Source organism: Temnothorax longispinosus, chromosome 4, assembly GCF_030848805.1.
Source record: "Temnothorax longispinosus isolate EJ_2023e chromosome 4, Tlon_JGU_v1, whole genome shotgun sequence".
NCBI lineage: Eukaryota > Metazoa > Arthropoda > Insecta > Hymenoptera > Formicidae > Temnothorax > Temnothorax longispinosus.
Genome location: NC_092361.1, coordinates 1419700 through 1443953, shown reverse-complemented (window position 1 = coordinate 1443953; position 24254 = coordinate 1419700). Strand labels below are relative to the sequence as shown.

Below are 24254 nucleotides of genomic sequence, written 5' to 3'. Positions count from 1 at the left end.
AAGTTTTCGTGGTCGTGATTCGTTGTCGATTTGTCGGCAACGTCGTTATCTCGCTCGTTAATAATCCGATCGACGATCGGCTTCATTTTCAGTGGCGCAAATACTTCTCGAAAACGATCTCGTTAGCGTGTGCCGATCGTTTCGCGTTTCCGCAATCGAGGTATCGCGGTCAACGTCGCTCGTTAGAAGCGCTTTTGCTTCTCGAGTAACGTTCAATCGTCTAATTAGCCCGTCTACTCAGCTAGGATGCTGAGGAGTACTCGAGGCGGCATCAACCGCATTTTCGATCAATGTCTCGGTACTCATCTTAGTAATTTACTTTCTGTACCGACGATGATTGCGCGCAACTCATTGTCCGCGCGAGCGGAGCGATTTTGCGTTACGCAGTCCTTATCTACCAGTCGAACTAGTACGTATCTTTGAGAGGCAACCCCGGAGAGAGGGACACATTAGGGACAGTAGGACAATGGAGAAACGCGAGAGTTCAAGTTGTTGAACTGTAATGCCGATCGCAATGTGTTGCGGTGGCGAGCGTGGTATATATGAGAGGCGTTGATTGCGATTACTCTCGCGGGTAATTATGCAACATGGTACGCCCGCGAAATGCAAACGCTCCCTTATCGTTGCTCTGTTACAGCCAATCCATGCATCGCGTATCTCTGAGTGATAATAACTCGGCGCGTATAGCGAGTGGCTTAAGTTCTAACCGATACGGTTCCTGGCTTCGTTTGGGAATGTACATGGGTATTAACGGATTTACCTATCTACTGATTAGCTAAGTATCTTAACTAAATGTGTTTCCGCGATTGTGACGCTTACATTTGGCTTCGAACAACATCTTTGGGAAATGTATGCCAGTATTCCAACGCTTACAATTCCAACGCTCTTCAGCGGAGAACGTGCGCGTAATTCATACGATTGAAATTGCAATTAAACGTTTGAGGGAAAGAAAGTTTAATCCTGCCCATAACGTTTGGTTTCATAACAGATTAATAAAACATAAGATTCCAATAATTCTCAGTTTTCGATAGAGGTTTAGAACGTGAATGCTTCTTACATATATTTAAGCTCTACGATCGTTTGCAAGCGAGTAACTCGGTCAATTCCGGTTGTATTATCACTTTTCAAGTATCTCAATGGAACTAGTTCATTCGGCAGCTTACGCCTCGTTAGTACCGAATAGGCAGCAGCATTATGAAGCAGAACGCTTCAGTGGAATTAAGTGTTTGCAGTCATTCAGAATGCATTCATTCGATCTTGATTAAGTAGTAGAATGAATAATACTACATATTGTATTGAAATATAAAAGTTGAATGGATGAGGCTTAAAGGAGTAGGGATTTAAAAGGAACAAATATATATAAGCTTTGCAAAAAGAGATTTTTTAACAAACTGTGTTGCTTAGAAGTCGGATTTGTACACGATATTGATATTTATGAAATATATAACATGAGATATTTCTTGTTTCAGTGTAGGAGAGCCGGTTGCGGAAGAAAGTTACGTCCGACGAATCGAATTCACGGTGCAAATTGGTGCGTTGGGAAACAGGTATTTATAATAATAGAGTGTAATAGCAAACGTGCAATTTGCATGTTGCACGTTATGGGCAGCGAGAATGCGAGGCATAATGTATAAACTTTAATTACGTCGCTTCAACTCGAAATTAGAATTGTACTTAAGTTTTAATTGGATCGATTGTCATTGTTGCAGTAAGGCAAAGTTGTGCATCATGATTGGCTTTTCAATTTTAGAGCACTCCAATTGCGTTTATATTCCACCGAAACTATTATGCAGTTAGCGGAGTTTATAATAAACGTAATAAAGTTATACGAAATGCCGGCTCGCCTTAAAGCGTCTCGTAACGTTATCGCGCCGAAAAAAAGTAACCGTCATGAAAATCGTAGACTTTGCAAACTGAGACGCAGCAGCGTCTCTCTCGTCTGCGAAGAAATTTCCTACATTTTTCACACGCGCCGACACCATTCTGCGCTCACGTTGGTTTCCGTCTGCATGCGGAAAGATCGCGCAAGGCAGAAAGACGTGTTTCATTTTTCGATCTAAGAATATAGGAGACTATTTTGAAGCCGTACCGATTTTTCCATTTGCGAGAGAAAAAATGTGCAAAAACAAACGCGTTTTTGCTCCTATCCAGCTACGTTCATAAAACTAGAGATAATTGTATCTCTAAAAAGGCGATTACTGATCTAGCCAAATAAAATAAAAGCGATATAGCTCTCTTTATTTTCAAATAAGCTCCTCACTATTATTTCGTGCGTTAAGCACACGGGAGGGCCTAACACTTCGCTTCGAGAATCAACGATCGATTATTGCATTTTTCTATTCACGCGCAATGCGGAAAGATTTGCGGTTCGATTATAGTGATCGATACTGCTAGGTACCGTGCGATTTTATCGTCGAAATCAGAAGCGCACTTTCGGTCGCTTTCGCATAACGCGATCGCCAGAAACGTGCCGCCGTAAAATGCCGCGAGAACGCCGGGCTGTCTTACGTTATTGCACATGACGGACGTGTTTCGCTTGGCGTTCTCGCGGCATCGCCGCGTCACGGACCGACAGATGCATACTTGCGTAGATATTGTCTCGTGTCTGAAGCAGCTGGCCGGGAATATTGAAATATTAATAGAATATCGATGAGGCGGAAGGTACGGCGCGAAGCGGCAGAGCGGGAGAGCCGCCAAAATTCGGTTACGGCGGCTCGCCGCGGGCTGGCCAGTCCGCAAAATTTCGGACCGTGACGATTATATGACCGACAACCGTTCTGCATAGACTACGCGCCGTGGCGCATTTCGATCAAGCCGCATTACAGCTCTCTTTTTCTCTCTCTCTCCCTCTCTCTCTCTCTCTCTCTCTCTATCTATCTATCTATCTATCCATCTCTAATCGGATTTTTTAGACAGACGCACACTTGTTGCGAGAGCATTGTTCGCGGCAGACTATGCGGAACACCGACGGCGACGGAGGGCTAGAATGCAAATCAGGTCGTCGCTCGCGGCACTCCGATTAGCGCGGACGATCGATCGAGCGGGTTTTAATTATTAAACGCGCGTTTAGATCGGCCGTGAATAGTCCGTACATATCATCGCGGGAGAACCTTCCAAGTGCTGTTTGTTTGCGAAGAGCACACTTTGCATTCACGTTATGACGGCGTTCGGAGGCTAAAGAGGAAGGTGATGAATTCGTGAAATCCGCTTGCACAATGTTAAGTAGCGTGAAAAGTGGATCTTCTAAAATTCTTTTATAGAACTATTCCAAGTTTTACGGCATAATTAATTATTGCTGCGATTGATAATGACGAGAGGGCTGTAATTAATGGTCGGCTATGATGAAATTTCGAAAAAAATTGAACATTGTGACGCGAATAATGTTTCTTGTACATATATTATGTACGTTCTAATGTCGGGGATTATCGCGAATGTCGGGAGAGACTGCTGCTTGGACACCATGTACGCTCGCTGATCAGCAAGCGTGAACAATGCGCAGATGGTGCGATTTCCGTCAATGGATAATCTTGTTGATTTCACAAGATACTAGCGTAATCGCGCCGTGCACATTGCAGACGGGAGAGGACTCTATTGGATTTGGCTATATCCTTTGTTTCCCCCGACTTGCGCGCATATCCTCGGGACAAAGAACCAACTGTTACTACTTTTTACAAGTGCCTTTAAAGATCCTAAACCTATTACTTTGCACTTGTAAAACCATTACTGTCTCTACATCCAAGAAAACATCGTGCCCAATGAAATTTTTTCTCGGAAAAATTCGTGTCTAAATTAGTCAAAGAATTTTTCGACATCGTGTAACATTATTGCCAATATTTTGTTACAGATATTTTATTACGTGGAAATTACTGCAAATGAGCAGGATATATATTTTTTTTGTAAGCATAATTGTTGGAACGTGCTCACACAATTCACAAACTTTACTTTCCCATCACGAGCTTAATTTTCCTACATTCAAACTTGCATTTAAAATGCAGATTTATGGTAAAATCCGTGTATAAAAAGAAAGACGTAGATGCAACCTGATTATCTCGATTTACTTAATTCCATTAACGATTTGCCTCTATTCAGACTATGTAATCCAAATTATAACGTAGAATGAAAAAATGGAGTCGGCACTACGTCCTGTAATTCGGACGAAAGAAGTAATAATATCGAATATCTAATAAAAATTAAAAAAATAAAGGGAATAAGGAAGAATAAATTTTGACAAGCACGTACGTACTTATAGGGCGCATAGATATATGTATAGGATGTTTATCCATTATAACGCGTTTCTTATTAAAAGTAATTACGCACGCGCTTCGTTAGTTTTCCAAATAACTGTCGCCTAAAATTTTCACAACCGCCGCCACCCGCAACGCTGTAGCGGCCGCGGCGGCACGGCGTCTTCCGCAAACGCGCGAGCGTCCCGCTCGCTCTTCCTTCTCCACCACCCCATCGCCACCCCCGAGAGACCTCGATGGAGAATCCTCTCTCGCCGTCGACTCGTGGCGAAACTCGCTCGGCATTCGGCGTCACCGTCTTGAATGGTGACAAACGGCATGCACCGCGGAACACACAATCGCGCCGTGGTGGCTGCGACTGCAGGTACGACCGATGGCGCGGGGGGTAAACGTTGCGGGCGGGAAGAGGAGGGTGCGGAGGCTGACTGCAGCGCGCGAGCAATGCGGCTGTGCACCCCGGTAGCGACGTACAGTTGACAGAAGCGCTTACGGAGGCGAGAGATCGTATAGTATGTTCGCTTCTCTCTCTCTCTCTCTCTTCCCCCTCTTCCTTCTCCTCTCTCTATCTCTCTCTCTCTCTTCCCTCCCCTTTCTGTTTCTCTTTCTCCTCTCTCTCCTTCTGTCGCTCTTTCTATCTACATCCCTCTTTGCTCCGTTCGCATTCGCTTCGTTTCCACGCTCGTGCGTGCTTGCGTGCGTGCAATGCGTGCGCGCATTCAAGCGCATGTACTACGGGGTGGCGGGTGTGTGTACGGGTCGATTCGTGCGAACGCCCGTACGCGTAAATTGCAGGAGTAAACGCGTGTGCAAGCTGCAAATTCTTAAGAAAATTACATCGTAAGGTAATAAACGCGCGCGGCGTATCTCTCACAGCTTTGTCTGTCTTTGTTTCGAGATTCGATATATTACTCGATGCTTTTTTTATTCCTTTATACTTTTTTTCCACATTGACAAGCAGACCGATCCATTTCACATCGCGGTTGCAACAAACAAACAAGAGAAACATGTGAAAAATGAGATGGCTGAAAAGCAGTAGTGCAATGAAAAGTAAGGAGTAATGGACGAGACAGGCATTTCAAGAGGGATCAGGGTATAACATGAAAGAAAATAATATTTCTTCAGTGACATCGTTTTATTCGCGTATATACATAAGTAATGTGGATTCACATTCATAGTTCGCTCCGGCTGTATAAACTCGGCAACTACACAGTTTAATCGGGAACGCTTTCGCGGATTGGCGAAATTCGTTTATCAAGCATAGGCATCGCAATTCCCGACGCGTAATTTTTATTAATTAAAACTTTTGGCGAGATAAATTGCGAAATGCTTAAGCACAAGTAGTAATAAAACGTTGCGGTTGATGCTAATGAAACACGCAGTGGAACAAACATTCATAATAAGCGAGCGGTAGCCGCCCAAAACAGAGCGCAGCGGACGTTGTACTTGTTACTTTTGCGACGGTATATCGCGAAATGTATTTTACCAGTCGGAAGATATTAAATATTCTGGTCCTTTACCGTTCTAGGACGTAACCTGTAATTTTTCTAACGAGCTACCGGGAGCACGAACTCTCGCGGACTCCACTTTCGAGGATGTTACCAGAATTATATTTTTTTTATGCGTAATTAAATCTTTCAGAATTTGCTCAAGGATATCGTTTAAAACTCCGTGTTATTGAAACATTTTTTTATGTAGTGCGATGGCAAAGTATAAAATGGTATTACGGTGGCGTGATAATTGCGTTAACAACGGATATATAATTCATGCCGTTTTATCTACATTTTACGCAAATAACTAATTATTCAACTGTAGGAAAACCGCAAATATTAGCGTGATAATTATAAATATAATTTATAATTTTACTGTCGTTAAGTACTATAGGTAGTGATTGGAAGATCGCGTTACGAGTCAAAATTTAACTAAAGTCCAATTTGTTTTGATTGAGTTCAATCAGATTTATATTTATTTGGAAATAAAATGTTATTAAATTCTACTGCTAACTGCAGTATTGTTGAATCGACAGAGAATTATCACATTCAAAATTTATTAATTTTGGAAGAACTCACTATTTGTACGTAACAAGAATATAGATATTCTCTAATTTGATAAAAATAATAAATTAAATACTGTAAAATAAAATAAGCTAAATATATAATAAACAAATATTTACTATACAAAAATTCAACTTGCAATACTTTCTCCGTATAGCCTTTTATTTTTTGCAATCGTTTTATATTAAAATTTAAAATACGTTGAAACTTCTTTTGCTATACCTAGTATTCTCCTTGCTATAACCTTTTTTTTAACCGTCATAATCACCGACGTACCCGACCGCGAATAGCAATTCCAAAGCGAGCCAAGTAAAACTAAATCGGACTCGACTGAATCGGATGAAATCCAACACCGTTCGAAGTACAGGAGTTCCTAAGCATCCAGTTCTCTTTCTGTTCCGCATCTCCGTTTCCCCTTTTGCTCTCTTTGCGCGTTCGCGGGCGCGCGTGCAAGCCGGAATGGTGATCAGTCCGCAGATGTCTTTGCATGCATACGCATATCCCTGGGGAAGAGTATGCGCACGTACGTATGCGTGCGTATGTGCATGCGTGTGGGCATTGGGTTTTGCGTGTGCGTACGCGAAGAGAGAGGGAGGGAGGGAGGGAGAGAGAGAAAGAGAGAGAGAGAGAGAGAAAGGCTACAGAGCAGAGCGCGGAGCCCCGAAGCATAGTCTCGACTCGACTCGAGCGGCTGAATCGATCCACCAGCCTTCTCCTGTACGCTCTCTGCGCCCCCAGAACCAGAGCGCCGAACGAACGAACACCTACCGTCCCGCACCGAACGCCCAACCCCTTTCTCTCTGTCTCGTTCTCTTTCTCGTCTGGCTTTCACACCGTTCCGTCTACCTTTCCCTCTCTCTCTCTCTCTTTCTCTCTCTCTCTCTCTCTCTCTCTCTCTCTCTCTTTCTTTCTTTCTCTCTCGCGGCGCCAAACCATCGACCAACCTAGTCACGCGAACGCCCGGTTTCAAAAATGCTCGGCTCTCGGCGCCGTACGCGCGAACCTCTTTGGTATTTCTCTTCCTTTGGCTCCGTTTCTCTTCCGCACTCGATCCTCCCGAAACTCGTTCGAAGAATTTTCGCGGCTGGCTAGCCCCTACGCCTATAAGTGTTTCTTCGAGTTCACTTCTATTAGTCTTGTCCGAGATCCGAACGAGCGAATAGTAAAATTTTTTCTTTGCGCGTCAGTTGGTTATATAAAAACATGTACGAATGTTTGCATTAGATTTACAGACAAGGTGAAGTTTAATACATGGAACTGTATGTCTAATGATTTTTAATTACTTGATATTTCGAGGATGTTTTTTTTATGCAAGAGCAATCATTGTCTTTCATTGATCGTTTTTTCATTGTTGTTACTATTTTTAATTAGAATATTTTCCTACATGCCTATTAAGTTTCGTCAAATCCAATAATTTTAAAGCAAATAAAGAAATGATAATTTTCGAGGAAATTTTTACTGTCTCTGGAAAAAATGTAAAAGGTTAGAATGATCCCATCCTGCTCGTGTCATGAGAGATATAAAATAGCCTCATACTTGATCCGCCTGAGAAAATACCGATGCTGGAAGCATATTTAGCTATTATACGCGGAATGGAAATATTTGCGCAGAGAAAAAATTTTTTATTGAATATTACTTTCGCGAAAAAAACTCGCAGAGTATTATTAGCATACCCCGGTCATGCGAGTTTTGCATACTCGGTCGGTGCTATTAACATAATCCAGTTAACTGAGACATTGTAATAAAAAGCACTTGTAACGCTGAATGAGCCCTACCTCTCCACGAAAGCAATTGTTGCTTCATTTGTCCGTTTGTTGTTTGAGATGCATCAGTCTCACGAACGTAATCAGTTATGTCGCTTATTGCAATTTACGCAAACAAGGAGGATTATGCTAATTACCGTGTAATCGTAGCACAGGACACGTTAATGAAAACATATTTTTTGATAACAGCATTTTATTATTCAGAAAATGTGCACTTAATCGTGCAGTGCTTTCGGATGTATATCACAGATGTAGAAAGAACGATACATTTAAAAATATTATAACATCGATATCAAGGGCAACAAATGGCAAATTACGAATTAATAATGAATATTTAACAAATTTAAACAATAATATTTAGCATGGAAAATGTAATCAAGTAGAGAGTTGACGTAAAAATATAGTTTAAACTAATATTAGTTTACGCATAACGTAACGTTTGATGTTTACATTTCTGATTGACTTAAAAAAATTTTCTATAATTACCTTATAAATCCACGTACCGTGGAAACGTTAAAACGTGAAATCTGTTCGTAAAATATAATCAGTTTAATTTGACGAAACCACTTTCTATCAATGTTGGCGGTGTGATTTGCGTCGCAATCTGTCTATGCGCGTGTATCGAATTGCATGTGCATTTGCAAATTGTATACATACCCGGGTGTGTGTACGAACAGACGATAACTATGCGGTGCAGCTATACGGCTAGGATATTAGTTAACATATTAGTGAAACACATTACGTATACAATATATATTACATATTGCATGTGTCCCAGATTTACGGCAACTCCTATTATTGACGGAATCTGGATCAATTTCAGACATATACATAGATATAACCTTTTCTTCGATGGATAAACAATAATTATAATATACAACTATTTAATATATAACGTTTAATTATATATTTTCTATACCTTAGAAAAGATGTAAGTAAAATCATTTTTTTCATCGTAAATTTCTTATCAAAGCCAAATCATTCTTATTGATAAGACTTTATTCGTATTCACATGTCCTTTTTTTGTGTTGATGCATAAATCTTTATATCTTAATAAATAGCTGCACAAGTGACTTTGATCGAAAATACGGGTAGTTTGTAATAAACAGTTGCGAAAGTCGTTAACTGCGCTAGCCGGCGCTGTTATTAACGGACGCTGTTATTGATATACTATAATCATTGCTATTTGACAAAAAAGTTGAAGTAATAACACGGCAATTATTTTCGGCGATTTTATTGAATCACGTGTAGAGTTATAACATCATATGATAACGCCATACACACGCATTCATCGATTCAATTACGCGCGTATGTCATGGAGGCACCACCCCTCGGTGTTGTCCCTCTCTACACCGGTGATTTGTGTCCCTCGTCCGTCTACGTGCGTGTCTCGGGCGCCGCGTGTGCATTTGCAAATTGTATATACACCTCCGTGTGTGTACGTGTACACGGCGACTCGGTATTTGTGTTTGAGCATACCTAGACGCGGGCGTACGCGTGCGCTTACCATGCCCCTCTGGCTGGCTCCGTTGCGGATATAGGGTGGCTAATGGAGAAATTCAGCCCGCAACGGAAACTGTGATATACTCTCGTTTCTCCGGTCCCGCCGCCCGTAATCGTAGCCGGTCGCCTTCTCTATTTAGAGTCTATTTGATGTGGATCGCGCCAGCGCGAGCGACAGTCGCCTGGGATACGTCTCTCTCTCCTCTAGCCGGCCAGGGCCAATTTGAAACTTTGTCGGACTATATACCGGGTAAGGGATCGAATCTTGGCCGGTGATACCGTGTTTGGATCGTACAGGTTTGCCTTACGGATCGCGCCCGTTCCATTCGAGTTTCGCGGTGGTCTCGCTCGCGGTGCATCAGCCATCGGGAATTCGAGCAGAAATAAAGACTAGTTTGCCGGGATTCGCGACGATCGTATCGGATGAAGAGCGAGGTCTTCGTGGTGTTTCCCTTTCTTCTTTTGTGATGTTTCGCATGTAACTCAAGATTTTCTGAAAACATGAAAAATATTTCTAATGACAAAAATGTCATTGTGGAAGAGTGCAATACAAAAACGATTTAAAGACATATAAGAAAATCATTAAGATTTTAATTTGCGATATCGTAATGGGAAAAAGTATTTGATTGAATCGATTTTAATGGAAATGTGTGAAAGTTCGCTATTACCGAAAGATACAATATAACTGAAAGATACAAATAAACGTGCAAACGTTTACGAATGTAAAAGTGTTAGATTTGATATATTTTTCAAACCTTCGAAAGAGAGTAGGATTGGCGAAAGCGTTTTTGTATCGCGGGAAAAGTGATGGAAAAAAAAAACGAAATCGAGGGTGTACGCAGGACGCGTCGGGTCGATTCTCGTATCTTCGCTCTCCCAGAGTGTCCATTTTAATCTGTTCAATTCCGTGATTTGTGACCTCTCTAATCCTCCCTTACTCACAAGCGACGTATCTACCGATATAAATAAACTACGGATTTTCCTGTCGATTTCGCGAAGCCGTATAACATCGTTCGAAGACTACTGATACTAGTGCTGACGTTAACTTTCCCTGAATTCGATTTGCGAGTCGTCACGCATTTCATTGCGTAAGATTCGAATAAACTTTTATGGTTCAATCAAAAGTGCGATCCACACTTTTAATTTATATATACAATTATTTTACATTATCATAAAACAACGCTAATAATCGCAAATTGCAAACGCTTCCTGTTTTATATATTTTAAATGTAAGAAAGGATACGTTCTTGATGCGACTTTTTCGACTCTATGTGAGTGTAATGAATATATTTGCAATCTGCAGAAACGGAGAAGTGGACTGCTATGAAATGTTAGTAGCCTAATCGAGCTTAAAAACACGTTGTGCAACAAAACACTCTTAAAAATGTCGTAAGATTCGGTGAAATTGCAGTTATTAAACGTCAACTTTATAACAGCTACACTTACTAAACTATAAATCTTATAAATCCCTTAGAAAGAGAGACGCTATTTAAGATTTAGTCACGCTACCGTTGTAAAAAAAAAAAAGTGCTTTATTCACCATTGCTCGCAGACGTGTTGCAGCGAGCCGGTGGTAAAATACACGCGTCGTTCCTGTTTTCTTTCATCGTATCGCAGAGCGTTTGTTCTATGAATTGCAGCGTGCAAACTTTCGCGATAAAGGAGCGTTCGTATAAATTAAGAACTTTTTTATGCAGAGCGACCAAAACTTAGCGAGCTCTTATACCGTACTCGAGCAATTTTGGAGTCAATACTTCCCGAATCATCTGTCGCAAGTTTCAAATTTCCAATATTAAATTTCACCGGCAGTTAATCTCTCAGATACGAATAAGGATTTTTTATATTATCGACTGTTATCTGATACGAATAACGATTTGATTTCGGGAATGAAGCTTCTGAAACGTCTTCTCTTATTCGTACGGCAGATACGTATTTGTCCACGTCATTATCTGCGTAATGTCGTAATAATGGCCATTTCCGCGTGCACGAGTGGCGTCGTACACGTGTTCTCGTGTGCGTGAATCTACGAGTTCACGAATGGCGATGCCCATACACACGCGTGACATGAGAATCGTATAGTAGCCCATGAACGGGCTTTCATTGCCGGGCGGTATCTAATAGGCTGGGTTTGCATCGGTGCATAATGACTAGAACGATTGAAGCGAACTGAATATCGGCACTCCACGCCAGCGGCGTGTACGTTTATGGGACAATCGATGATGTATTAATGTCATAGGCGCGCCTCTGCGGACACACGAGGGGAGGAGGGGGGGTTTTCGTACCTATTCCGCCAGTTACGGGCATTCATCCGCTTGATACAGATAGCCGCTCGTATACGCCAATTTGTCACGATGTCAATCCCGCCGTTGTTAAGAAACGCGCGGCGGATTATTCCGTGTCGATGCGCCCGCGGGACGTCGCGATATTCGCTGCAATTTTGCTGGAAAATCGGATTAAACTTCTTTTGGAGAAACAATCGAAATTTCTCACTATTTCTATTTTTATTATTTACTAGCTGACAAATAAAACCGAGAATGACAGAATAAACGACTATATATATTGACGGTTTCTGAATTAGATTATTGTTAGTTTCGTGATACCAATGATGATTTATCGGATAATAATCGGCAATGCACATCTGCTTCAACGACAAGGCGGTAGATATGAACAGAAGCTTCATGGAACATTGCGTTTGGGACTAAGATGTTCATGAAATGTACCGCGTTTCACGATAAGCCTGCGACATATAAGACAGATATACACGAGGACCACAAACAGGACCGGGAACGTCGAATCGATAGCCATTCGAGGAGAACAGAGACAACCGGGCGTCGACATCGGATATCAGCGAGGGTGGATATGGAGGGAGCCCGATCGACGGACCCCTTGGCCTAAATTTCATAGAACTTAAGAGACCCAGGGACCAGTTTTTATACCGTACATTGCCTCTTTTTCGCTCTATGCTCTTGAGCATATTTTTGCACTCCTGACGGTAGCAGCATGTTGAGATGCATTTCACTTGTGTGGTGCTCGGACACGCGGAAGAGCATCCATCATGTGTTTGTATGTATGTAGGTTAGACGTGGGTGGTAGCGAGGATTGCCGAACCCGTATGTCGAATCGATGTGTGCGCTTGAGGATAAGAGCATTCGGATATCGGCGACGCGCGCGGTGAGTTAAGTGCCAGACCTATCGAATCGCGGCGATAGTCGTGTATCTAAGATCATCGTATCTTTACATTTAAAGGAACGTTGTAAGAGAAATTTTATACATGGCTAGTTTTACATGACTAGATAGAAACAAGCGTCCAAATTGCGCGTAAAGAGTAGCACTTCAAAAGAATGGTTTTGCTGAAATATCTGAAAATTTAGCTAGATACTGGTCTGAAAATAATTTTGTTAAACCATCAAAATAATTATGTAGAACACTTAAATTGATTGCTAAAATGTCAAAATTTTTTACAGCGTTATCAATAATTTTGATGGTGCAGCAAAATTAATTTCAGATCTGTACATTTTAGCTACATTTTTAGATACTCCAGTAAAACTGTTCTTGCATTTTTAAAATTTCAATTTTTGACCGTTAATCGGCAGAACTCTTTTTATAAACTATAAGGAATTTTTAATCTCTTTAAAATAAAACGGGAAGCTTTATCAGAACTATACGAAATTTTGATGTGGGGTGCTAACTTCACACACGCGTCCAAATTAGCGAAACTGAATCGATCGTTTGAGAAATAATGTAGGTCGTAAGCGATTTTTCAGGCAGAAGAAGAGATGGTTGCAATTGCTTCTAGCATGCCGTTGCACAAAAATTATTGCAGATGTTATCTCGAGATACTTTGGCATCGCGGATATAGTTTGCTGTTATAACTTAATAATTGTGTGAACTGAGGGGACAATTCTAACGAATGTTACATGATAAGACTGATTTTTCCATGTTCTCCTTGAAGTGGCCGATTCAATTATCCTTTTGGAAGCGGAAATTGAAAGTAGGCTGAATCTCCCCCCTCGGACGCTCTACGTACGTCATGATTTCTCGAGCTCGTTGATTTCATTCTCACGACGATAGTGCGAGGGGCCAATTAGGGACTCGCAGTGACTCTTTACGAAGGATAAACGCTCGGACGATTTAACTCGCAATAATAAGGACCGGCTCGTACCGGTTCGTAATAGCCGCTGATTCAGCGCTATTTTGACGCGCCGCACGCCCGGCATAATCGCGCAGCTTGCGATTTTTGAATCCGCGCGAACGTGCGGCGCCGGCAAATTAACCCTCTCGCGATATTCGCGTAACCAAACCCGTCACTCGCACTTTACCCGAAGGCTCTCTCTCTCCCATCTAACCCCCTACCTCGCTCCACCAGTTTTCCGCCGGCGAGTCGAGGTAAATGCTGAGTATTTAGGATTCGCGAGCTTCGCCGTGTAAACCGAAGCGAAGCTCGAGTCGTGTAAATATTTGATTCCTAAGTCCCGATGAAACACCAACTCCCCCGCACGCTCTCGCGCGTCCCTCACTCGCCCACGGCTCGCTCGACCGGATTATTAACACGATTATTACACGAGCAAATACAACGTGGGAGCGTTGTGTTGCGTTGCATTGAACAACGAGACGTGAGGTGAAATGATCCGCGCGTGAGAGTATAATTAACGCCGTGGCTGAAAGATACGGTCGGAATTGCGAAAGCGTGATCCTATATTACGTGTAATTTACACTGTGCGGAGAGAGAAGTGCTCCGTTTAAAATGAACATTTGATCGCGTTGCATTTTCGCGGAGATGGATGTACGCCTTGTTAGTCCCAATAAACGTGACGTGCCACTTTCCTTGACGCGATGCTTAATCGAAAACCACTCGGTATTTATACTCGTGCTCTCCCTCATCTGGCTCTCCCCCAATTCGCAGGAGGTAAGAAACTTGTCAGAATCTCGCTTCTCCCTCACTCTCCCTCTCTCTCTCTATCTCGGCCGCTTTCAGCGACTCCTTCGTGAATTCATCATCGCCGAACTTATATGATTAAAACCGTTAGGGCCCCGCAAACTCTCGGCGGTCGCGTTTCGTCGTCCCCTTAATCATATCTATTTTACACTATCATCGAATCTGTTCGAGGGGGGGAGAATGGATGTAGGGCCTAAACCCTCCGTCTCTCGAGGAGCACGCAATCGGTTCCGCACGAAGACGCGTTGAACGACAGAATGAAAACGGGATGGGACAGGATGGCGTGGCGGTTTCAGTCGATGCGAATGTCTCTCTGTCTCTCTCTCTCTTCTCAATTTTCTCTGTCTGCCTCTCTTCCTCCCCCTTTCTCCCCGAATGCGTTAAACCGAATTAAACAAACACGGCCGCCGCCACTGCGGCGTCCTACGGCGTATAACATATTTCAGAGTCGGCCCTGCGTAGTTCATCCTCCTACCACTCCGCACACTCGGCTTGATTATTTTCTACCCCTTGCCCGGTCACCCTATGCGTCCGCGGTATATGGACGACGGCAATCTCGTTCTCTTTGTTATCTAAATGAAAGCGTTGCGTCGTTACGCGAGTGCATACCATTTGATATCTGTATATTCTTTCATGTCTAAACAACGCTTTTAGTCTCGTGAAAAGAGTTTAATGAGAGATTTATGATAACATTTGTGCGTTTATCGAGAAACATGGTGAATATACGAAGCGGATTAAATATTAGCCGATGAATTTAATGACTTTTGATAATCTTGTCGAAAAGACAATAACCATTGTGGTCGTTAACGGAAAGTATAATATAATACCGTGATTTTTTAATGAAATTTTCGCTTTTGACGTTTTAACACATTGACTCTAATGAATCATATAGAGTATATAGACTATTCCAAACGCTAGTCTTTTAGATACTGTTGGAGATAGATGATGGCTTTTAATATTGAGATGTTCATATCATATATATATATATATATATATATATATATATATACATTTTATAGATATTAGAGAATCTTTTGAACAAATTAAAAATATATTTTTTGATTATTTTAAAGTTTATTGTAGAACTTTATTTTATTTTAAGAAAAATTTGATTTAGTAATGTCGAATTTTGATTTAATTCAATATTATTAATATATGATTATATATACGTTAATCAACATTTTTTTAAATATTATACGATTTAATTTGACCACGTATTTTAATGCATTTTAACAAATAAAAAATCGGTGGAAATACTTGATGTGCTAAGTTTTTTGTAATTTTTCCGACATAAAGGTACAAATTTCAGTAGATTTGGTTCGCTACACGCTTATAGGATTTTGCATGCTATAAGTAAGGAGTAACTTCCGCATCGCAACGGCCACCGGCGGTAAACTACATTAAACGAATACTACCGAGTTGCGATCTCCACCGTAGGCAATACGTTTTATAGCCGATTTTGCGAAACTAACGCATCGTTCGCCCCTTGTGTACCGCGTGCGGATGCGTTAATACCATACTCCCGGCTAACCCTCGCGGTTGAATGCGCTCAGCTAAAAGCTACCACCACCAGCAACGCCGCCGCCATTCATCCAGACGCGCGCTTTCTATCCCCTGCCCTTTCCCGCGTTACTCTCCCTCGCTCTACTCTATCGAATAGCCGCGTCCTCTCGTTTCTCCCTTTTCCACTCCCTCCGACCCTCGCGCGACCTCTCGAGAGTACAATAGATTCCTGTAACTACCCCTATCTACGGCACGAATCGAATGCCTGTTTGTGTATTCGAGTGCACGGTTATTTGACGGACACCGAGATGATGTACACACAGAGATTCACCGTGCCCGTAACCCGCGTGTGTGTGGCCGCACACCGGAGTAGCTATCAGCGTACGACACGGTGTAGTGGCAAAGAGACGACTCTTAATTTACCATTTTCGCGTTAAGAACTCGCGAGAGAGGTCTCCACGTAGATCACACGTGTATACCGATCATTTGTTTGTTCAAGCCACTCGAGCCAATTTTCGAGAAGCATAAAATTACAAAGGGAAGAGACGAAGAGTGGAGAGAGAAAGAGTCGCAAAATAAAACGAATTTCACTTTGATCGCTGTTGCTCTATATCGAACGAGCTTGTGTGCGATACTGCAGCGACAATTTCTAAGAAGTGGATCAATTACACGACACACCAGCGGCTTCGGCAAAATGCCCATCAGATTTTATACTGCAGATTTTCACGAGGCTAATTTCATGGTCGCTGCAACAACACCCAGGTCCGTTCAACGTCGGTATTACGGGATGACGGAAACTTCACCTCCACGCGGTGACGGCAGGCGACGGCAATTACAACATAAAGTTACGGGGCGGGACGTATACTATGTGCCAGTTGCAACGACGGAACTAAACAACTTGACCCGATTCCACTTTGATATTCGCATATATGCAACGGCTCTTTCATAAGCCTCGATTTGTGTGCCATTAGCGCCGTAAATTAATCCATCTCGATCTGCGGCAAGACAAAAAAAAATGTCCGCTATAACCCTGTTTTAAATGTTCAATGCGCTTAAGAGAGTAAATCGATTTAACTCGTTATTTCATAAGAACAGTCTATTAAGTAGTTCTTAACTTAATTGTGCTGCCGGGACATTTGACCCTTCTGGATAACGAGCGAATGCCGGGAGTCATTAAAAGGAGGAGAACTCTAATTGTAACTTAAGTTTACTTGCAAGTTGTACACTTGCCTTCTCGAAGAAAAAACGAAGAAAATGATAATTTATTCAATAGTCACGAATTTAGCCGTATCATGATTAAATTTTAATATTATTGAGAGGAAAATGGAAAGTGCTACATTTAACTTTCTTTAAATATGCTATTATTTAAATCAATTAGCTTAGTATACATTAAGATTCTAAACAATATTTTATCAAACGTACTAAAAATTCTAAAAATAAAAGAAAAATTAAGAAATTTCAGAAACGAAGAAAATGGTTTTTTAATAGTCACGAGTTTATTTATATAGCGTTTAAATTTTAATTTCCAGGAAAACAAAAAGTGCTAGATTTAATTTCCTTCAAGTTCGCTATTTAATTCAGGTAACTACAATTAGCTACATATTAAGATTCTAGATAATATTTTATCAAACACCTTGAAAATGCTAGGAATAAAATTTAAGAAATTATGAAAAAGAATTAATAATTAATTATTTAATATTTAACAGCAAAAGGGGTATGTCAGTTAATAATATTAGAGACATTTAAGTCCGCGTTTTACTATGATTAATCATCGATTTGCATGGTACCATTGAGTTCTCTAACTGCAAACTTATCGCATTATTCAATCTTCTGTCATAGTTACTTTTATAGACTCCTCGTCTGCCGGTGAATTCGAGTTTTTGGTGTGCGTTGCAGCCGTACCATCTATCTATCCCGCTTTCCCGCGCAGCTTTCTCTCCCCTTTTATACTCGTTTCCTTGCCTTTCATCCCTTTTACGCACAGCTGTGCATTTCATCTTCCCTAAGTCTTGTACCCTGACATATCGAATGCTACTTACGAGCCTTATTAAAACATTCTGTTTGATGGAAGCTTTGTAGATCGCGTACCTCTATTTCTCCATCTTTCTCTTTCTTTCCCTATAAGATCATTTCATTATTATATTCGAGATTCTTAATGTCACATCGCTTATAAATACTAAGATTCGTTTATTGGCACAGGAATATTATTTGCCTTTTTATTTCACTCGCATAATTTTCGTTTTGAAATTAACGTAGAAATTAAAATTGTCCATTTTTAGATACGTTAATAAAGACCGTCATTCTGTATATTGAGCTGTTCGAATTGCTTTTTTTATTTGAAACAACTTTGCGCCAATAAATTTTATAGGGCCATATTTCTCTTTTCCTCCTACCTATAAAATTAAACAATTCCGATCGGAACTACACACGTCTCTCGCGTAGCGAAACTAAATTTATGGAGAATTAAAAATATGGATCGTCAAATGTTTTTTTATTAATTTTTGTCGTTGTAAAGATAAATTTCAAAAATTGTTAGTTTTTCCAATACATCATTCTGTTTGCTTAACGAGAAATGAAATTACATCTCAATTTTGTTACAACGTAAGTTACCGCGTTTGTGTGATTTAAGCTTCTGAACTGTGAAAACTGTTATAGTCGTGATTCTCGTATCTATATCTTTTTATACTGAAGCCTCGCGCAGTCTATTCTATATATGTATAGATATCCGTATTAAGTCCATAAAGTCCACAGTAAGCAACGCAACTTTCTTTCATATTTTCGCAACTCAACTGGTCGCTGGCTTATGTGGAAGCCATCGATAACGAAACGTCAAACTTTTAATATCCTATCCATCGAGATGTCGACATACAGGCCGCGCGATGGCCTCGGTATTGATTATTCTGCATTATAGCAAGACTATGGGGATATCATATCCGTTCGTTAAAAATGACGTGAAAAGAACAAGTGGGTATATCGGCTTGCTGCTGCTGCTGCCGCTGCTGCTGCTGCTTCGAGAGCGAGCCACTCGGGCGTGGGAATGAAAATAAAAGTGTGTATTATCGAGCAGCCCCTGTCTCTATCGGCGGTACAGTAAAAGCTCGAATAATGGAGGGAATAAAAGTAAATAAAGATTGGTGGAGGACGCGGATGAAGGTATACACGAAAATCGAGGCTGACGAACAGCTATATAAAAGTTCTTGAGAATTATTGGCGGTAACCTATTGACGAAGAAAACGTGATCGATTTGTTATAAGCCACCGTACATTTTTGCACATCAATCAGTCTACTTCTAAAAAAGGTACGTCAAGTCGATATTCGAATCTATCGAATCTATCGTTTATCGTTGTCGCTTTTCCGCGATGCCGATTGGTTCTCTCGCTGCGCTTACTTTTTGAGCAGCTGTCATCGTATATTTTGACAGTTGTGTGTGTATCGAAGGGTTAATAATGTAATAGTAATAGTATAATGTTAAAGCTAAATAACGCGTGCGAAGCGCGCGTCTGTGATGTCTAGTTTATATATATAGGCGACTTGATAAATTCAAATTAATATGTCATTTAGTTATTGTTTCTACGCAGATTAATATAATGATGGTCTTCTCTTTTAATTAATTTCCATATAGTTCAATAATTTTCAAAGGATTTACATGTATTATATTCATATTTTACATCTATACACATATTTTGAAATGTAATTAGTCAAAGTAGCATAAGTGCTCGCGCGCGCTTTCCGTCACAAATTATGCTACAAACAACTGGAACGCGGTCGAAGGCGTTTCGCCGGTATTTTTCACGTCGTTCTTCTCTGTATTTCTGTTCGTTTTGTTTTCGCGCTCTTCAGTCAGTCAAGCGCGAGCGCAAATCGCTTGCAAAAAATGCCCTTAATGCTTCGTACCGTGTTTTAAAATTAAACTAAGGTTAACGAACCGATCGCAGACGCGATGCTCGGTTGATTTAATCTTCCCGATTTGCTTACGCTCGAAGAGACCCTTGTCCTGCAAGACGGTCTACGTGAAAGAAGAATAAATAAAATATGTAAGATGTCACAAACAGCGGACAAGCGTGGACATTTTCGATGGCCGCGATATGCACGAGTGGTGTAATATTTATAGAATATGAAAAATATAATAGAATCAAAGTACTAAACGTGCATTACGACTATTTAAAAAATAGACAGCGATTATTCGTAATTATATGATTAAATATAAATTGTAATTTTTAACTTGAACCGTTAAGTAAACAAACACGAAAGAGTTCACGTGAAGCAGGCTTAAGGGGAAAACATTTTTCATGTATATTAATTCTCCATGACCGACCGGCATGCTGTTCAAACAAAGAATGTTTTTATGCGTACATCGAATCATGATTTTTCTAAAATGAAGCAAATGTAAAAAAATCGGAAAGCCACGGGGGGGATTGTCACTTAACCCCCCAGTGCTTTTTTTTATTTCGAAATTGAATTGGTACGGGACAAACGGAAACGAAATAAACTGGCCTCACTTTCACGCTCGCTCGCGGATGTTGTGGCGTTGTTTACAAAATAAATAATACTATATACATATGTGTGCATATGTGTCGGGCCTCTAGCGTGACGGGGTGCTTTTGCAACGAAAAACCATCACTGATTTTTGCAGTTTCCCGAGGTCGGGCTTGGTCAACGATCGATTTCACACGACGGCGGTTCTCTTATTTATAGCATGAATTTTTATTTTTTGGCCTCGAAATAAACCTTGTAATAAGCAACTTGAAACGCATCGAATTACCGATTGGAATTAACTCTTGCGGCAGATATTAATTGGACACTAATTAAAATTCACAAAATCACGCGATCACGCTTCACATTTTGGATTTTACTAAAACAATTACAACATGTATTTCAATATTTTTTATTAGATGCTTTCACATTTTATTTATTTTATGATGTACAATCTCGATTGCATTTAACGATAAAAATGGAAATATATGACGCATATACATACATGCATACATACATGCATTTATACATGCATAAAAATACGGGAAAAAATTATAGAAAAAAAAATAATGGAAATGAGGTAAAGAATATATGTATACTATAATGTACAGCAATATTATGTTGCGTTTTATATTGCCAATAGAATTAAATTGCACGTGCTTTCGAGTGTTTAGTTTCTATAAAGTATCCGTCAAAAGAAAGTTGTTTTTATTAATAAAGGACAATTAAATTATTTTAAATTTATTTCAACACGTAATTCAAGAGTCAAGATAATATTCTGCATGGTGATCACGTATATACAATCATAAATTTATTTACATTAATAAATATCTTCTTGGCTACATTTTCTCTCGACATTATATAACAAATACAAACATTAATTAATTATATAATATCTGCCGTTAAATTTTGGGAGTAATTTATATATTTTTTAAATCTATAAATATGCATATATGTGTATATATATATATAGTTTGTTTTATTTACAAAACGTGGGACATGGCTTTAAAAGTCCCTACCCTCCAATATCAAATAAACTTGAATGAAATTTATAGAAAATGTATTTATACGTAATTCAATGTGCCTAAAGTTTATTATTAGCTCTTTTTGAAACAAGCTGCGCTATAAAATGTATAGTTGTCACACGAGGTTATAGAACCGGTGCATAAGTAGATCAGTTTTAAGAAGTCAATTAAGTCATCATGGATTTTAGCGAACAGCAATAATGTTAGCACGACTCGAGCCTCGCTTTGATTTCTACGTAACTCTGCACGGTGTTGCGATAGGAGAAGGAAATATATTCGATAGGATAAGCAGCGACTACGAGTGTATAATGGTGACTGGAAGCCCAGTGGGGTGTCGATTCGAAGGAGGAGGGAATCGCCCAAAGCAATCCGAACCCCTGCCGAACCCATGTAACAGATTCACTTACCTATTCGCCCCTACGTTTTCAGCCTCGCTTTTACCCCCTCGGAATCCTTCGCGAAACGCATCAGTGACGCTCAAATTGGCTCACTATTGGGCGCCAATGGAAGTCACATCGGGCACATTTGTTGTGAAAAGAAGATCTTTAACTTTCATTTAGCATAATTTTTTTTAACTCTCTCTCTCTCTCTCTCTTCAAACGAGTGTAAAGTATTAAATTGTATTATTTTCAATATTTACTTTTTGCTCGCAACAATATGCCATCATGTAAGAATTTTTGAAATTTTTTATAGAATTATTATTGAAAATTATAACAAACTTATAGCAATTGAAGATTGTACTCCCTGTAGCAATTTGATTTAAAAACGATTAGCGAAGGAACTGGAAATTGTGAACCACTGTCCTAGGTGCATGTCAAAAGAGACAGGCAGGTGCGAGAGAAAGCGTAGTGAGAGTGAATGAAGACGTTGAAGATAGCGTGAAGGTGGTGAAGATAGCATAAAGATGATGGAATTCAAGGTTCACAGCCCGTGAATCGGATGCAGCCTCGGGATGTCGCTTGTAACGTGATGCGTGTAATGTAAGGAGGATGCGTCCTGTATATTTAGGATACATATATATTCAAGAAAAACGGAACGAAAGAGGTAAGAAGAATAAAAACGAGAGCTAAACAAAAAGGGATCAATGTGAGAAATTGGGAAAGAAGAAACCAAAAGCGAAATGTATCGCGGGTAGCAGCAGCAATGGAACGAAGAGAGAAAATAATCCACGTACGAAGTGCGAATGTCAGAGATGGGACACGGAGAAATGAGAGCGACTGTCCCCGCTTTCCAGCGTGCGTTTTCGTTCCGTTCAAAAAAGAGAGAAAGAAAGAAAGAGAGAGAGAGAGAGAGAGAGAAGGAAACAGGAAAAGAGAAAGAGGAATGAGACCGCGACAAAGGGAATGCGCGAGAGGGAAAAAGAAAGTTGCGGGGAGGGGGGGCAATACGAGGTAAGCAAAGATGTGATGAGAGAGCGCAACGGTGAGAACGAAATGCGATGCGAAAGAGAAGGAGAGAAAAAGAGCGAGCGCGAACTGATGCGTGTAAGGAGCGAAGGGAATGAAAGAGAGCCCGAGTGCGAGAGTGCGAAGACGTGATGCGGGGGCGGAAAGTGCGAGCGGGAAGCGGGGACGGGATGGGAAAGAGCGAGAAGCGTGGTAAGAGACCGGGGAGAGAGGTATTCGACCCTCTATAGGGAAATATCCATAATGCGCATTTGCAATTTCAATGCCTCGCCGAACCCCGCCAAGTTGCCGAAGCGCAAGCCAGCAGCCTCAACCCTTCGTGCCAATCCGGAGCATCGCGGTTCTTCCCTCGTTCATTCCCTTCCTCTCCCGTTCTCTCCGTCGTGTCCCGGGTTTCCGCGTTCTTCCCTCCTCCCCTCCCCCTCCCCCTCCCTTTCACTCCTGCGCGTCCGCCTTCACCGCTGTCGCCTCCATCGCGGAATCCCATAACGCCTCGAGCAACCTCTTATGTGCAACAACCCAATCCACATACTCGAACGTGTCGCGCTTCCCTCCCGCGCGATCAAATAGATTCCGTCCGTGTGTCGTCCTCCGGACTTTTGTTTTCCGATTTTTTCGCGATTGTCAAGCATTGTGTCTTCGCCACCTTATCGCCCCCCGCTCTCGTGGCGGGTTGGTACCGCGGTTTCGAATAAACTGAAAATTGACATCGTCGTGCATCGTCGGAATATCGACGGTGCACGATGGAGATGTAATTCGTTTGTCGAGGCATATCTGAATATACACGGTAAAGTGTGCGACACACTGTCTCCGTTCGCCAGTTAAATGATCGTGGATGAAAGTGGCGGAGCTCGTGGAACGGAGAGCTCGAGACGAAACTCCCCTGCTTAGCATGCCGAGGAACCGTAGAATGTTTCGGAAGCCAAATATATATGGGGATTATCGTAACGTGGTACGGTGATAATAATAACTATAACAATAATCTTACCTGTGCCTGAAGTACTAACCGCAATTGTTGCAGGAGAGTAACGTTACTGGCTGAATTTTATCCCAGCTTTACATTGAGCCGAACTGTAAGCTCTAAAGGCGGAACTGCAGCATGCAGCGGCACAACTTCCGTATATTGTTCAACAGTTATGATTAATAAACAGGGAGCGAGTATACCGTGACCGAAATCATCGGTTTCGCGAAATGAAACACGTAGTCCGCAAGCATTATCCAGAAATGTTTTACGATCGCGTTGGCAAGTTAACCAATCCACGTCACTCAACAATAGCTTCTTTGTTAATTCATACAGTTTAAAACTGCCTCTCTATTTCCTAATTAGGTATATTCTTTATTTACAAGCAT

At 41.0% G+C, this 24254-nt stretch overlaps 1 protein-coding gene across 2 annotated transcripts in view; it reads left to right on the top strand.

Moving 5' to 3' along the window:
- The window catches only part of LOC139812404 (uncharacterized), a 238650-nt gene that overhangs the window by 50662 nt on the left and 163734 nt on the right, over window positions 1-24254 (top strand). Inside the window, exon 2 of one of the 2 annotated variants that reach the window (XM_071777195.1) lies at window positions 1470-1531. The gene's annotated coding sequence lies outside the window, so the exon portion shown is untranslated. Of the gene's footprint in view, window positions 1-1469; window positions 1548-24254 lie in introns of both variants that reach the window. The other variant, XM_071777194.1, reaches the window with a different exon arrangement.